This window comes from Papio anubis, chromosome 16, assembly GCF_008728515.1.
Source record: "Papio anubis isolate 15944 chromosome 16, Panubis1.0, whole genome shotgun sequence".
Classification (NCBI taxonomy): domain Eukaryota; kingdom Metazoa; phylum Chordata; class Mammalia; order Primates; family Cercopithecidae; genus Papio; species Papio anubis.
Window position 1 is genome coordinate 54274751 of NC_044991.1, and position 13322 is coordinate 54288072.

General features: G+C 44.7%; 1 pseudogene across 1 annotated transcript; it reads left to right on the forward strand.

The window, feature by feature from the left end:
* Positions 1–3114: 3114 nt before the first annotated feature.
* LOC101010876 lies at positions 3115–3583 on the forward strand (annotated as a pseudogene). Its single transcript, XR_001892001.2, has one exon. The product of XR_001892001.2 is annotated as a 60S acidic ribosomal protein P2 pseudogene (transcript).
* The last annotated feature ends 9739 nt before the right edge of the window (positions 3584–13322 follow it).

The following is a 13322-nucleotide window of genomic DNA, read 5'->3' on the forward strand; positions in this document are numbered from 1 at the left end:
AAAGGCGGGACAACTCAAATTGGGGAGGGGGATTCCAGGTCATAGATAGGTAAGAGACAGTTGCATTCTTTTGAGTTTCTGATGAGCCTTTCCAAAGGAGGCAATCAGATAAGGATTTATCTCAGTGAGCGGAGGGATGACTTTGAGATCTGTCTGTTCTTTGTCCACAAGGAAATTCCTTGTGGGGATGTAGCTTTATTATCTAAGTAGCTAACTTTCTTAGGAAGAGAATGGGAGGCAGGTTTGCCCTCAGCAGTTTCCAGCTTGACTTTTCCCTTTGGCTTAGTGATTTGGGAGTTCCAAGATTTATTTTCCTTTTAAGATACCCAGGTAACAAAGCTTCACAGCTACCCCCCAAATCTAAAATAAAAGTTGAGACCAAGTGTGGTGGCTCAAGCCTGTAATCCCAGCACTTTGGGAGGCTGAAGCAGGCGGATCACTTGAGATCAGGAGTTTGAGATCAGCTTGGCCAACATGGTGAAACCCCATCTCTACTAAAAAATACAAAAATTAGCTGGGTGTGGTGGTAGGAGCTGGTAATCCCAACTACTCAGGAGGCTGAGGCAGGAGAATTGCTTGAACCCGGGAGGCAGCAGTTGCAGTGAGCCAAGACTGTGCCACTGCGCTCCATCCTGGGGGACAGGGTGAGACTCCATCTCAAAAAAATAAAGAAAGAAAAGAAAAGATGAAAAAAAAAAAAGAAAAGAAAAGAATGGGTTATATATAAAAAAGTAAAGATTTGGCACTCAGCTTGGAGAAAGGAAGTTAAAGACATGATAATGGTTTCAAACATCTGTTGACATGAAGACCTAAAGAAGACTGAACAAAATAACATGAATTAAAATGCATCTGGCCAGGCACAGCGGCTCACGCCTGTAATCCCAGCAGTTTAGGAGGCCAAGGCAGGTGGATCACCTGAGGTCAGGAGTTCGAGACCAGCCTGGCCAATATGGTGAAACCCCATCTCTACTAAAAATATAAAAATTAGCTGGGCATGGTATTGGGTACCCGTAATCCCAGCTACTCAAGAGACTGAGGCAGGAGAATTGCTTGAGCCCAGGAGACAGAGGTTGCAGTGAGTCAACACAGTGGCACTGCATTCCAGCCTGGGTGACAGAGTAAGACTCCGTCTCAAAAAAAAAAAAAAAGATGCATCACAGACTTTTTGATTTACATGAAGTAACATAATTTGAAGAACTGCTTATGATGGAAGAAAATAAAAGAAAAGGATTTTACTACGAATTGAACTTTAAAATTTTAAGTGGTTAATCAAATTATGTTTATAATGAATAATTTACATAATATTTTGTTTGACTCAAATCTGTGGCTGAGGCAAACACAGTTTATCATATAGAATAGTTAGAAGACAGCAGAAACAATTTCACTGACACGACTAGATAGGTCTAGCTCACATTTTACAGGTATATAGTAAATCGCAACTGCAAAATTCTTCTAATTTTTAGGTACTGAAAGTCAAAGTGATGATTAATCAGATTGGGAATTTGTCTCTGTAAAATATTACCTTGACAATGGACTGAAATAATGGAGCTCCTACTCTAAGAAATATTCTCCCTAGAGCAATCTTACTTTTGCTGGAACTGGATAAGAAAATTTTGATTCCCTTTGGATTCTCAAAGAATCGTGAACTCATATGAAAATCAAGAAATTTCAGTTTTAAACTATTAAATAAGGAAGAGATGACACTAAAGGGCTAAAGATAAAATCCAAACCCATCAATTGCACCTTAGATTTTATTTTACTAAAGTGAGCAGAAAGATTTATCACCTATGTCTTAATAAGAGAATTAAGCAAATTGAATCAATTGTTTAAGTCATAGTTATTGATAAGCCCATTTTTAGGCCACAGTTTAGCTTAATTGCCATTTAACAGATCATCTGCTTACTTTTCTTTTTAAAATTTTATTTCTCCGTATCATTAAAATTTTTATATAGTGAAAATAGAGTCAATTTTTTAAAAAATAAAAATAGAAATCACTCATGAACATAAAACAATAATACATGGATATGATGAAGTTAAGCCAATAAATTTGAAAACCTAGTGAAATAAACAAATTCCTTTAAAAACACAATGTACAAAATCTCTCCTAAAAAAGATAATATGGGCTAGGCACAGTGGCTCACGCCTGTAATCCCAGCACTTTGGGAGGCCGAGGCGGGTGGATCACCTGAGGTCAGGAGTTCGAGACCAGCCTGACCAACACGGAGAAACCCCATCTCTACTAAAAATACAAAATTAGCCGGGCACAGTGGTACATGCCTGTAATCCCAGCTACTCAGGAGGCTGAGGCAGGACAATCGCTTGAACCTGGGAGGCAGAGGTTGCAGTGAGCCGAGATCGTGCCATTGCACTCCAGCCCGGACAACAAGAGCGAAACTCTGCCTCAAAAAAAAAAAAAAGAAAGAAAAAGAAAATATGAATAATCCTATAATAAAGAAATAAATTAAATCTGCAACTTAAAAAACTTTCTGAGACTAAATGACTTCACCTGTGAATGCCATCTACACATCTAAGGATGCAAATTTTATTTTATTTTATTTTATTTTATTTATTTATTTGAGACGGAGTTTGCTCAAATTTATTTATTTGAGATGGAGTGCAATGGCGTGATCTCACATCACTGCAACCTCTGCCTCCCGGGAGGAACACCAATTTTAAACAAACTCTTTCAAAGACTGAAAAAAGAGCGAACACTGCCAAATTCATGTTATGAGGCCAGAAAAACTTTGATACTAAAATCAGACAAGAAAGGATGGGGACATTCCAAGAATGGATGAGGAACAACTGGAAGTCTCATACCTGCTCCATTTGCCCCAGGCAGCTTTCCTGAGCCTTGGATGACCACTTCACAATTCTTATACCCCAGGTAAGTTTTATATCCCAGGGCCGCATGACTCACTGGACTAATATATTGAAGGACATCCTGTTTCTGAACGGGACTAGAACAGAGTCCAGACAGTTTTATACCTGCAGGAGGGTATGTCCATTGGTACCACTACTTTGGGAAGCTGGTTCAAATTATCACCTGAAGTTGAAGTGACTTTATGAACCATCAGTTCCACCTCCGGGCACATACCAATCAAAATATGTTCCCGTTTTTTTTTTCCCTCCCTGACACCGCCAAGGTCGCACGCGTGAGGCCTCTCCGACACCGCAGACGGGGCCCCCCGATGCGCTACATCGCCTCCTACCTGCTGGCTGCCCTCGGGGGTAACTCCTCCCCCAGCGTCAAGGATATCAGGAAGATCTTGGACAGCGTGGGCATCGAGGCGGACGACGACCGGCTCAACAAGGTTATTAGTGAGCTGAATGGAAAAAACATTGAAGACGTCATTGCCCAGGGTATTGGCAAGCTTGCCAGTGTACCTACCGGTGGGGCTGTGGCCGTCTCCGCTGCCCCAGGCTCTGCAGCGTCTGCTGCTGGCTCCGCGCCTGCTGCAGCAGAGGAGAAGAAAGATGAGAAGAAGGAGGGGTCTGAAGAGTCAGACGATGACATGGGATTTGGCCTCTTTGATTAAATTCCTGCTTCCCTGCAAATAAAGCCTTTTTACACATTAAAAAAAAATATATATATATATATATATATATGTTCCCATGTGCACCATGTGACAAGCATGCTCATTGCAATATTTATTCATAATAGCCACAAACTAGAAACAACCCAAATGTGGTGGCTCACACCTGTAATCCCAGCACTTTGGGAGGCCGAGGTGGGCGGATCACTTGAGACCAGGAGCTCCAGACCAGCCTGGCCAACATGGGGAAGCGCCATCTCTACTCAAAACACAAAAAAAATTAGCCGGGCCTGGTGGCAGGTGCCTGTAATCCCTGCTACTTGGGAGGCTGAGGCAGGAGAATCGCATGAAACCAGGAGGCGGAGGTTGCAGTGAGCCAAGATCACGCCATTGCAATCCTTGGCAACAAGAGTGAAACTCCATCTCAAAAAAATAAATTAATTAATTAAAATTAAAATTAAAAAAAGGATCAGATAAGAAAAATGTATCATATATAAAAATGCATGAGCTACTACCGCACACAACAACATAATGCATCTCATGAATATAATGCTTCACGAAAGAAACCAAGCTTCCAAGAACACATTCTGTGAGATTCCAAATATGGAAAGTTCACGATAGGCAAACAAATTAAAAATGATAGTGTTAGAAGTCAAGTCCTTTTGCAAAGTGGGAGGAACTTACGTTTCATGAAAGGGGCTTTGGTAGTGCTGGCCATGTCTCATTTCTTTGCCTGCCTCATGGTACAAAGCTGTTTACTCTGCTAATTCATCATACATTTATATTTTGAGTAATTATCTCTGTGAAACAAGTTCACTGTGCCCTTAGTTACCAACTTATCTGAGTCCAGTGAGACAAAACATCCACATATGCAACAAGTTACCTGAAGAGGATCTATTACTTACAGATAGGCACCAAGGGATAACAGAAGCCTAGGGTTCATTGTGAGCTGGTCACTTAAGGCTCAGGAAAGCAGCCTGGGGCAGAAGGCGTCTCAACTGTGCATGCCCCACTTGCACTGCAACTGAGGGCCCCCAAGAAGCAGCCCACCCTGGGCTTTATACCCCGGAGATACATGATTCACTGGACTACAGTGTTGAAGGACATCCTGTTTCTTTCTTTTTTTTTTTTTTCTTGAGACAGAGTCTCGTTCTGTCGCCAAGACTGGAGTGCAGTGGTGTGATTTCGGCTCACTGCAACCTCCGCCTCCCAGGTTCAAGCGATTTCCCTGCCTGGCCTCCTGAGTAGCTAGGATTACAGGTGTCCACTACCACACCAGGCTAATTTTTTGTATTTTAGTAGAGGCAGGGTTTCACCACGTTGGCCAGGCTGGTCTTGAACTCCTGACCTCAGGTCATCCATCCACCTCAGCCTCCCAAAGTGCTGGCATTACAAGCATGAACCACCGAGCCCAGCCAGGACATCCTGTTTGTGATGGGGACTGGAACAGAGCGCAGGCAGTTGTAGCGAATCCCTCCTTATCACAGGATGTTGCATTCCCAGCACATTCAAGTTATTTTGAGAACTATAAGCCAGAAAGGGGGAAGAGCTGGGTTGGTCCAAGGCCACCAGGAGAACTGTCCTGCACTCTGTATGCTATGTTTCAGTATAAAAAGTTGAAGAAAGGCCAGGTGCAGTGGCTTATGCCTGTAATCCTAACACTTTGGGATGTCAAGTCAGGAGGACTGCTTGAGCCCAGAAGTTAGATACTAGCCTGGCCAACATAGTGAGACTTTGACTCTACAAATAATTTTTTAAATTAGCTAGGTGTGGTGGTGCGTGCCTGTGGTCCCAGCTACTCAGGAGGCAGAGGTGGGAGGATGGCTTGAGTCCAGAAGATGGAGGCTGCAGTGAGCCATGATCACGCCACTGCACTCCAGACTGGGCAACAGAGCAAGAGCCTGTCACAAAAAAAAAAAAAAAAAAAAAAAAAAAAGTTGAAGTAAAAAGGAGAAAGAATTATAGACCAAAGAGACTTAGGATATAGCAATGGTTCCTAATCAAATCTCTCTTTGACGATTCAGGCTGGGCACGGTGACTCACGCCTATAACCCCATCACTTTGGGAGGCAGAGGCGGGCGGACCACTTGAGGTCAGGAGTTCGAGACCAGCCTGACCAATATGGTGAAACCCCATCCTCACTAAAAATCCAAAAAAATAAAATAAAAGCCAGGCATAGTGCTGCATGCGTGTAATCCCAGCTGCTCCTGAGGCTGAGGCAGGAGAATCACTTGAACCTAGGAAGCGGAGGTTGCAGTGAACTGAGATCAGGCCACTGCACTCCAACCTGGGTGATAGAGTGAGACTCCATCTCAAAAAAACAAAAAAAAATCTGTCTTTGATGATTCAGAAGGTAATCTTCATGCCTCACAGGCATTGCTAAGCTTTATTATTGAATCCTGGCAGTGTGAAAATTTGATGGTGGAGAATATATTGTAACATAATAACTGTGCAAGGACAAAAAATGGCAAGTTTAAGGAAATAGACATGCAGACAAATAAATATGGCATACCCCGTGAAATTGATTAATCTGGATAAGTTCACTGTCCCAGAACCTCTTGAATAAAAGGAAGGCTGGGTACACTTGATCCACATGCTTTGTTTTGTAAACATCTTCCTTCTACAAAAGTATTTGTATGATTGTTCACTAGGGGTGGATAAAAACCTTTCAGAGATTAAATAACACTGATCACAGTGGGGACCATGTAGATAGTAAGTTAATGGAGCTTTGACCAAAGTCTGTCTTGCAGTGGCCCAAGAAATCTGAACCCCTGCAGGGTTAGTTCCCCAGTTCCTGCATGAAGAGCAAAGGCAGATATCCTTGGCAACAGTCAAGCTCATCTCTTTGGCCCCCTGACTTGTGAAATGAAAGCCATTATGGTAGGAAAAGTCACAAGGTGGCCCCTGATGGAATTAGAGGCAGGAGTTGCTGTCTACATTGAAGAACACGGGGGAAAGGCCAATTCAAACCAGTTCTAGGGGTGGCCCTGGGCATCCATGGCTTTTTTTTTTTTTTTTTTTTTTTTGCTCTTATCGCCCAAGCTGGAGTGCAATGGCGTGATCTCAGCTCACTGCAACCTCCGCCTCCTGGGTTCAAGTGATTCTCCTGCATCAGCCTCCAGAGTAGCTGGGATTACAGGCATGCACACCACACCCAGTTAATTTTTATTTTTATTTATTTTATTTATTTATTTATTTTTGAGATGGAGTTTTGCTCTTGTTGCCCAGGCTGGAGTGCAATGGCACAGCCTCGGCTCACTGCAACCTCCGCCCCATAGGTTCAAGCGATTATCTTGCCTCAGCCTCCTGAGTAGCTGGGATTACAGCTACTCCCACCACCACGCTCAGCTAATTTTTTTGTATTTTTTTAGTAGAGATGGGGTTTCACCATGTTGGCCAGGCTGGCTGGTCTTGAACTCCAGACCTCAGGAGATTCATCCACCTGAGCCTCCCAGAGTGCTGGGACTACAGGTGTGAGCCACTGCACCTGGCCTACTTTTTGTATTTTCAGTAGAGACAGGGTTTCACCATGTTGGCCAGGCTGGTCTCAAACTCCTGACCTCAAATGGTTTGCCTACCTCAGTTTCCCAAAGTGCTGGGATTACAGACGTGAGCCACTGCGCCTGGTCACCCATGGCTTTTAAAGCTTCAGGTGATCCAATGTGCAGTCAAGGGCAGGAACCATAACTCTAAGTTAAGCCAGGAACACTGAGTTGTTGGCTTTTTAAATCTCCCCAAATGATCCTAATGCCATGGTGAGGAACCAGTGGTGTAAACAGCACATCTCAGACTTTACTGTGCAATCAAATCACCTAGAGCTCGTGTTGGAAAAACTCAGGTTCTGATTGAGGTAGGAGGTGGGACTTGACTCCAGAGGTGGGGCTAGGACACCACACCAAATTGAGAACTAGCTGAAACAGGAAGAGACTAAAGCATCCCTCTATAAGACATGTCCATCAGTGTGCCATGTCAGTTTACCGTTGCCATGGCAACACCTGAAAGTTACCACCCCTTTTCATGGCAACCACCCAACGATCCAGAAGTTACCACCTTTTTCCTAAAAATGTCTCCAAAATTCACCCCTTAATTTGCATGTAATTAAAAGTAGGTATAAATATGACTGCAGAACTGCCTCTGAGCCGCTCCTCTGGGCACACTGCCTGTGGAGTAGCCCTGCCCCTCAAGGAACTGTGCCTCTGCTGCTGCTGTGCACTGCCACTTCAGTAAAAGTCGCTGTCTAACACCACCAGCTCACCCTTAAATTCTTTCCTGGGCAAAGCCAAAAACTCATAATGCAGGGCAGCTAAGCCCCAGTTTAGGGGCTCACCTGTCCTGCTTTATGATCCAGTAGGTCTGAAGATGGAGCCTGGCATTCTGACGCTCTAAAAAGCTCCCAGGTGAGGCCCATGCTGCTGATCCACTGAACACACTTAGAAGGGCAAGGCTCTAGACAGGCAAAAGAAACGGAAGGCCACCGCAGCACTGGAACACTCACAGGCTGTGGGGAAGCCCTAACACCTGCCTGCAAAATAACTTAAAGATGGGCAAACTCTCCCTGGGAGGTGAGCTCTAGAAATGTATGACAAGGGGCATGAAGGAGAGGGATGTAAGGAGATTATTAACCCCTGCTGTCTGAAAAGCATGAGGCACAGCTGAGCCTCACTATTAGTGAGGTATTATAGTTAGCACAGATCAAGCCAAATGTGCACACAAATCACCTGGAGATCTTGTTAAAATGCAGATTCTGATTCAGGTCGGAAGAGGAGCCTGATGTTCTGCATTTCTACTGAGTTCCCGGGAGATGCTGATGCTGCTAGTCAGGGGGCCACACTTGGAAAAACAACAGTGTAGACAAAAAGCAAGGAGGACCAGAGTGGAGGACGGATAGTCAACTTAACACAGCTGGGAATGGACAGGGCCTGGCAGCCAGCCCTGGAATAGCCCAGGGCCTCTGCTCACTGATCCTTGGCCACTGGGACTTGTGCTGGCTGCCCTGGTATCTGTGGTGGCCCCAAGAACCTCCAAAGATGCTTTGATAGAAATGAGGGCTGCAGAACCCCCAGACACCAGCTGTGGTGATATTAACTAGAAGGAGGCTCAGGTGAATTTTCTCAGGGAGAAGAGAATTAAGATGCATAATGACTCAGTGTCAATACCCTTGGAGGAGAACCAGAGATAAATCTACACTTCCTGCTAGTGTGGAATGTGGGAGCTTGGAGCCATTACACCTTGAACTCCCAAAGCTAAACCACTCCTAAGCTGTGACCCATCCGTTCTTCTCCTGGGTATAGAGCCAATAGAAATGCATACATAGGCCAGGCGCGGTGGCTCACGCCTTTAATCCCAGCACTTTGAGAGGCCAAGGCAGGCAGATCACTTGAGGTCAGGAGTTCAAGACCTGCCTGGCCATTGTGGTAAAACCAGGTCTCTACTAAAAATACAAAAATCAGCTGGGCATGGTGGCAGGCACCCGTAATCCCAGTTACTCGGGAGGCTGTGGCAGGAGAATCGCTTGAACCCAGGAGGCATAGGTTGCAGTGAGCCAAGATTGCACCACTGTACTCCGGCCTGGGCGACAGACCAAAACTCCATCTCAAAAAAGAAAAGAAAAAAAAATGCACATCTATACACACATATATGTATATTCAGCAGAAGACTAATACTAGAATGTTGGTAGCGGCACTGTTTTTTGTTTTGTTTTGTTTTTTTAGATGGAGTCTCCCTCTGTCGCCCAGGCTGGAGTGCAGTGGCGTGATCTCTGCTCACTGCAATCTCCGCCTCCAGGGTTCAAGCAATTATTCTGCCCCAGCCTCCTAAGTAGCTGGGACTAGAGGCACACGCCACCACACCCAGGTAATTTTTGTATTTTTAGTAGCGACGGGGTTTCACCATATCGCCCAGGCTGGTCTTGAACTCCTGACCTTGTGATCAGCCTGCCTCAGCCTCCCAAAGTGCTGGTAGTACAGGCATGAGCCACCGTGCCTGGCTAGCTACACTGCTTTTAATAGCCAAAAACTTGAAACAATTCTAATGTCCATCACCAGGAGAAAGGATACACAAATCATGGCATATCACACAATGGAATACGATCCTGCAGCAAGAATGAACAAATGCTTGCTACACGAAACAACATGGGTGGATCTCACAGACACAAGCTAAAGAAACCAAATAAAGAAACCAAGTGAGATAAAGAAACCAAATGGGGCATGTTTACATGAAGTACAAAAATGAGCACAGGTTAAACTAAAGCGTTAGAAGTCAAGATAATGGTAGCTTGTGACTGGAAGAACAAAGGGATACTTCTGTTTCCTGATCTGGGTGCCAGTTACATAGGTAGCTTCAAAATTTATAAAGCTGTACACTCGTGATCTGTGTATTTTTATTTTTTTATATATTTATTTATTTATTTTTGACACGGAATGGCACAATCTCGGCTCACTGCAACCTCTGCCTCTCGGATTCAAGCCATTCTCCTGCCTCAGCCTCCCAAGTAGCTGGGATTACAGGCATGTGCCACCATGCCTGGCTAATTATTTTTCTATTTAGTAGAGATGGGGTTTTACCATGTTGGTCAGGCCGTTCTCGAACTCCTGACCTCAGGTGATCCACCCACCTCCGCCTCCCAAAGTGCTGGGATTACAGGCGTGAGCCACCGCACCCAGCCTCGTGATCCATGTATTATTGTACACAATTATACTTCCAATAAATATGTTTATTATTTTTTTAAATGAGACCTTATTTTGTCCCCATTAGGAAGCCAGATTTAACAGGACACATAAGATATATCCACACCTATGACATTCCTCACACTCACATTACTTAATCCACACACACAACTATTACAAATACAACCCGTAAGTCCAGCTTCCCTTAGGGAACAAACTAAGGACACATTTCTTATTTATTTACTAAACTTATTTCTTAAAGCATAATGAAGCTCTTTTTTTAGCATATAGCCTGGCATACAAATGGAAATCATTAAAAGTCCGATAGATGAACAAAAGAATGAGTGAACAATTGAACAAAAGTAAATATCTCATCTTGGGGGCCACTAAGCCCTCTTTTTTTTTTTTTTTTTTTTTAGATGGAGTCATGCACTGTTAGCCAGGCTGGAGTGCATTGGCACGATCTCGGCTCACTGTAAGCTCCCCATCCTGGGTTCACACCATTCTCCTGCCTCAGCCTCCCGAGTAGCTGGGACTACAGGCACGAGCCACCACGCCTGGCTAATTTTTTGTACTTTTAGTAGAGACGGGGTTTCACCGTGTTAGCCAGGATGGTCTCGATATCCTGATCTTGTGATCCACTCGCCTCGGCCTCCCAAAGTGCTGGGATTACAGGCGAGCCACCGCGCCCGGCCAACAAGCCTTCTTTATAATGTTAAGAATGAAAAATAAATGATACTGTAGAATATTATAATCTTATTTTATTCACTTATTCAACATTAATTAAAGGCACTCCCATGATTTTATGTTGTTTGTTTAAATTCAGAAAAGCTCACGGAGAATCCAGGACACACATGTTCTCAGTGCAGCAAGAGGGCTGTGTCCCCATCTGGGCAGCAGATGGCGCCAGAGGATGTGGCTCAGCCTTTGAGGTTGTCCTTGCTTCCAGTGATCCTGGAAGCTGGGGTACCCCCCACCCCTCCCAGCCACAGTGAGAAGGGGAGCCAGTCCAGCCCTTCCTATGTCTCCATCTGCAGCCTGAAGAGCCTCACCAACAACTGCTAGTGCAGGATAGTAAGGATGCAGCCAGAGTAAGTGTACAAAATACTGCTGTGCAGCTTGACTGAAGGAGAGGCCCAGGAAGGTGGTTCCAGAGGAAGATGGCTGATGGGAAAGACGTGAGCATACTGAAATGTGGGTGGAAAGGATGAAGGAGAGAGATAGGGGACAGAAAGGACGAGGCAACGTCCCTGCACTTGAGGCATGGGAAGCATAGGTGGAGGGTCAGCCTAGGAGAGGCAGAAGCCTCATCTGCCACTGTCTGCAGGGAAGTGCCGAAGGATAGGCATGAAGGCTGGTGAGCTTGTCGATGGGGGAGGAAGTTGCCTCCAGGTGGCTTCTATTTTGTCTATGAAGCAAGAGACCAAGTTGCCTGTTGACAAGTGATGGTGGAGAGGGGTGTCCTCCGGATTTCCACCATTTATCTTGACTTCTTCAATCTCTTGCTTATTCCTTCTGCAAATATGTATTGATAACCTATTATGCTAGGCACTATTTTGGACTCACTGGACATGCAGAAGTGAACATAGAACTTATGTTCAGGGGTTGAGGGAAAATAGACAAGTAAACACATAAATATCAAAACCAAAAACATCGGGGAAAGAGAAGGACTATGAAGAAACAGGCAGGATGAGAGAGCAGAGAGTGCAGGAGGCTGTGGAAACAAGGTGCTCAAGGAGGTCTTTTGCTCAGGAAGTCTTCCCAAAGAAGTGACATCTGAGTAGAGATCAGAAGGCAGCAGCAAAGAGCCCTGCGAATATCTGGGGGACAGAGAGCATTTCAGTTAAAGAGGACAGCCAGGGTAAAGGGAAGGAGAGCGTGGAGAGGAGGTGCAACCCAGGGAGACAGATCACATAGGATGTTGGAAATCACCTTTGATCTTTAGCATGATTGTTGTTACTAAGAACCAGGGAAGTGACGTGGCTGGATTCATATTTTGAAAGGATCACGCTGCTGCTGTGCAGAGGACAGGCTAAAAGGGGCAGACGTGGAAAAAGGGACCCCACTTGGGAGGCTGTTGCAGTCATACACAGCAAAGATGTGAGGAGCAGTGAAGGAGGCTCGAAGTCATCACATTCAGGATGTGTTTTGCAGGGAGAGCCAACAGGATTTGCTGATGGCAAATCTGATGATCAGATGTAGAATGTGAAACGAAAGAGGAGTTGATGATGACTCAGGTGTTTGCTCCGGGTCAAATGGTGGTACCACTCACTCAAATGTGGAAGACCAAAGGTAGATTAGATTTGGGAAGAAGCAGAACTTCTGCTTTAAATATGTTAAGTCCCTGGAAAGATTCTGCAGGCAGTACTGTTAGTTGCTTTGCTTTGCCCAGCAGGTGTGGCTCTGTTTTTTTCCAGCAGCACCTGTTGGTTGCCCAGCCATAGCTGTAGACTGATTCCTGATTGGAATTATGTCAACTGGCTTTAACAAAATAGGGGGTAAGAGAGTTGAGGGTATTAGAAGGAGACCCAGTGAAATGATAGACCAAATGTAAAACTCCAGTCCTGGAACCAATTTTAATTAGTCTGAATTGATCACAAGTGACAGAAGCCTAACCCAAACTAATTTAAGCAAAAGAGGAGGAACCAATGACTCAAGTAGCGGAAAGCACACCCAAGTAGCTCACAAATGAAAAGAAAGAGCTTCAAGGCATAATAAAGTGACCACATGACCTTGAACCGGGGCTGAAAGACAACTGTGTAAGCCCACGTGCCCCATGTATGGGAGTGGGATGGTGGCAATCTAAGACAAAAGGGAGTGGCTGGGACTGCAGTGAAATGAAGAAGGAATACCCAATCCAACAGATCAAAATTGCACAAACACTGAGTTTGCCGAACTAAAATATGCCTGACACTCTGCATTCCCTGAGAGATATCTAGGCTTTGAACATTCTGGCAAAATCAGTGTTAAACAACCACTGCTAGAATCATGGGAAGTGAGAAGACTTTTGTACCTATCAGTCTCAAGCTGAACAGTATGAAACAGGGCAGTGAACGACCCCCTTTTTTTAATACTAAATACATAACACAAGATTAGATGTCCTGAATGCCACCTTGGTAGAGCA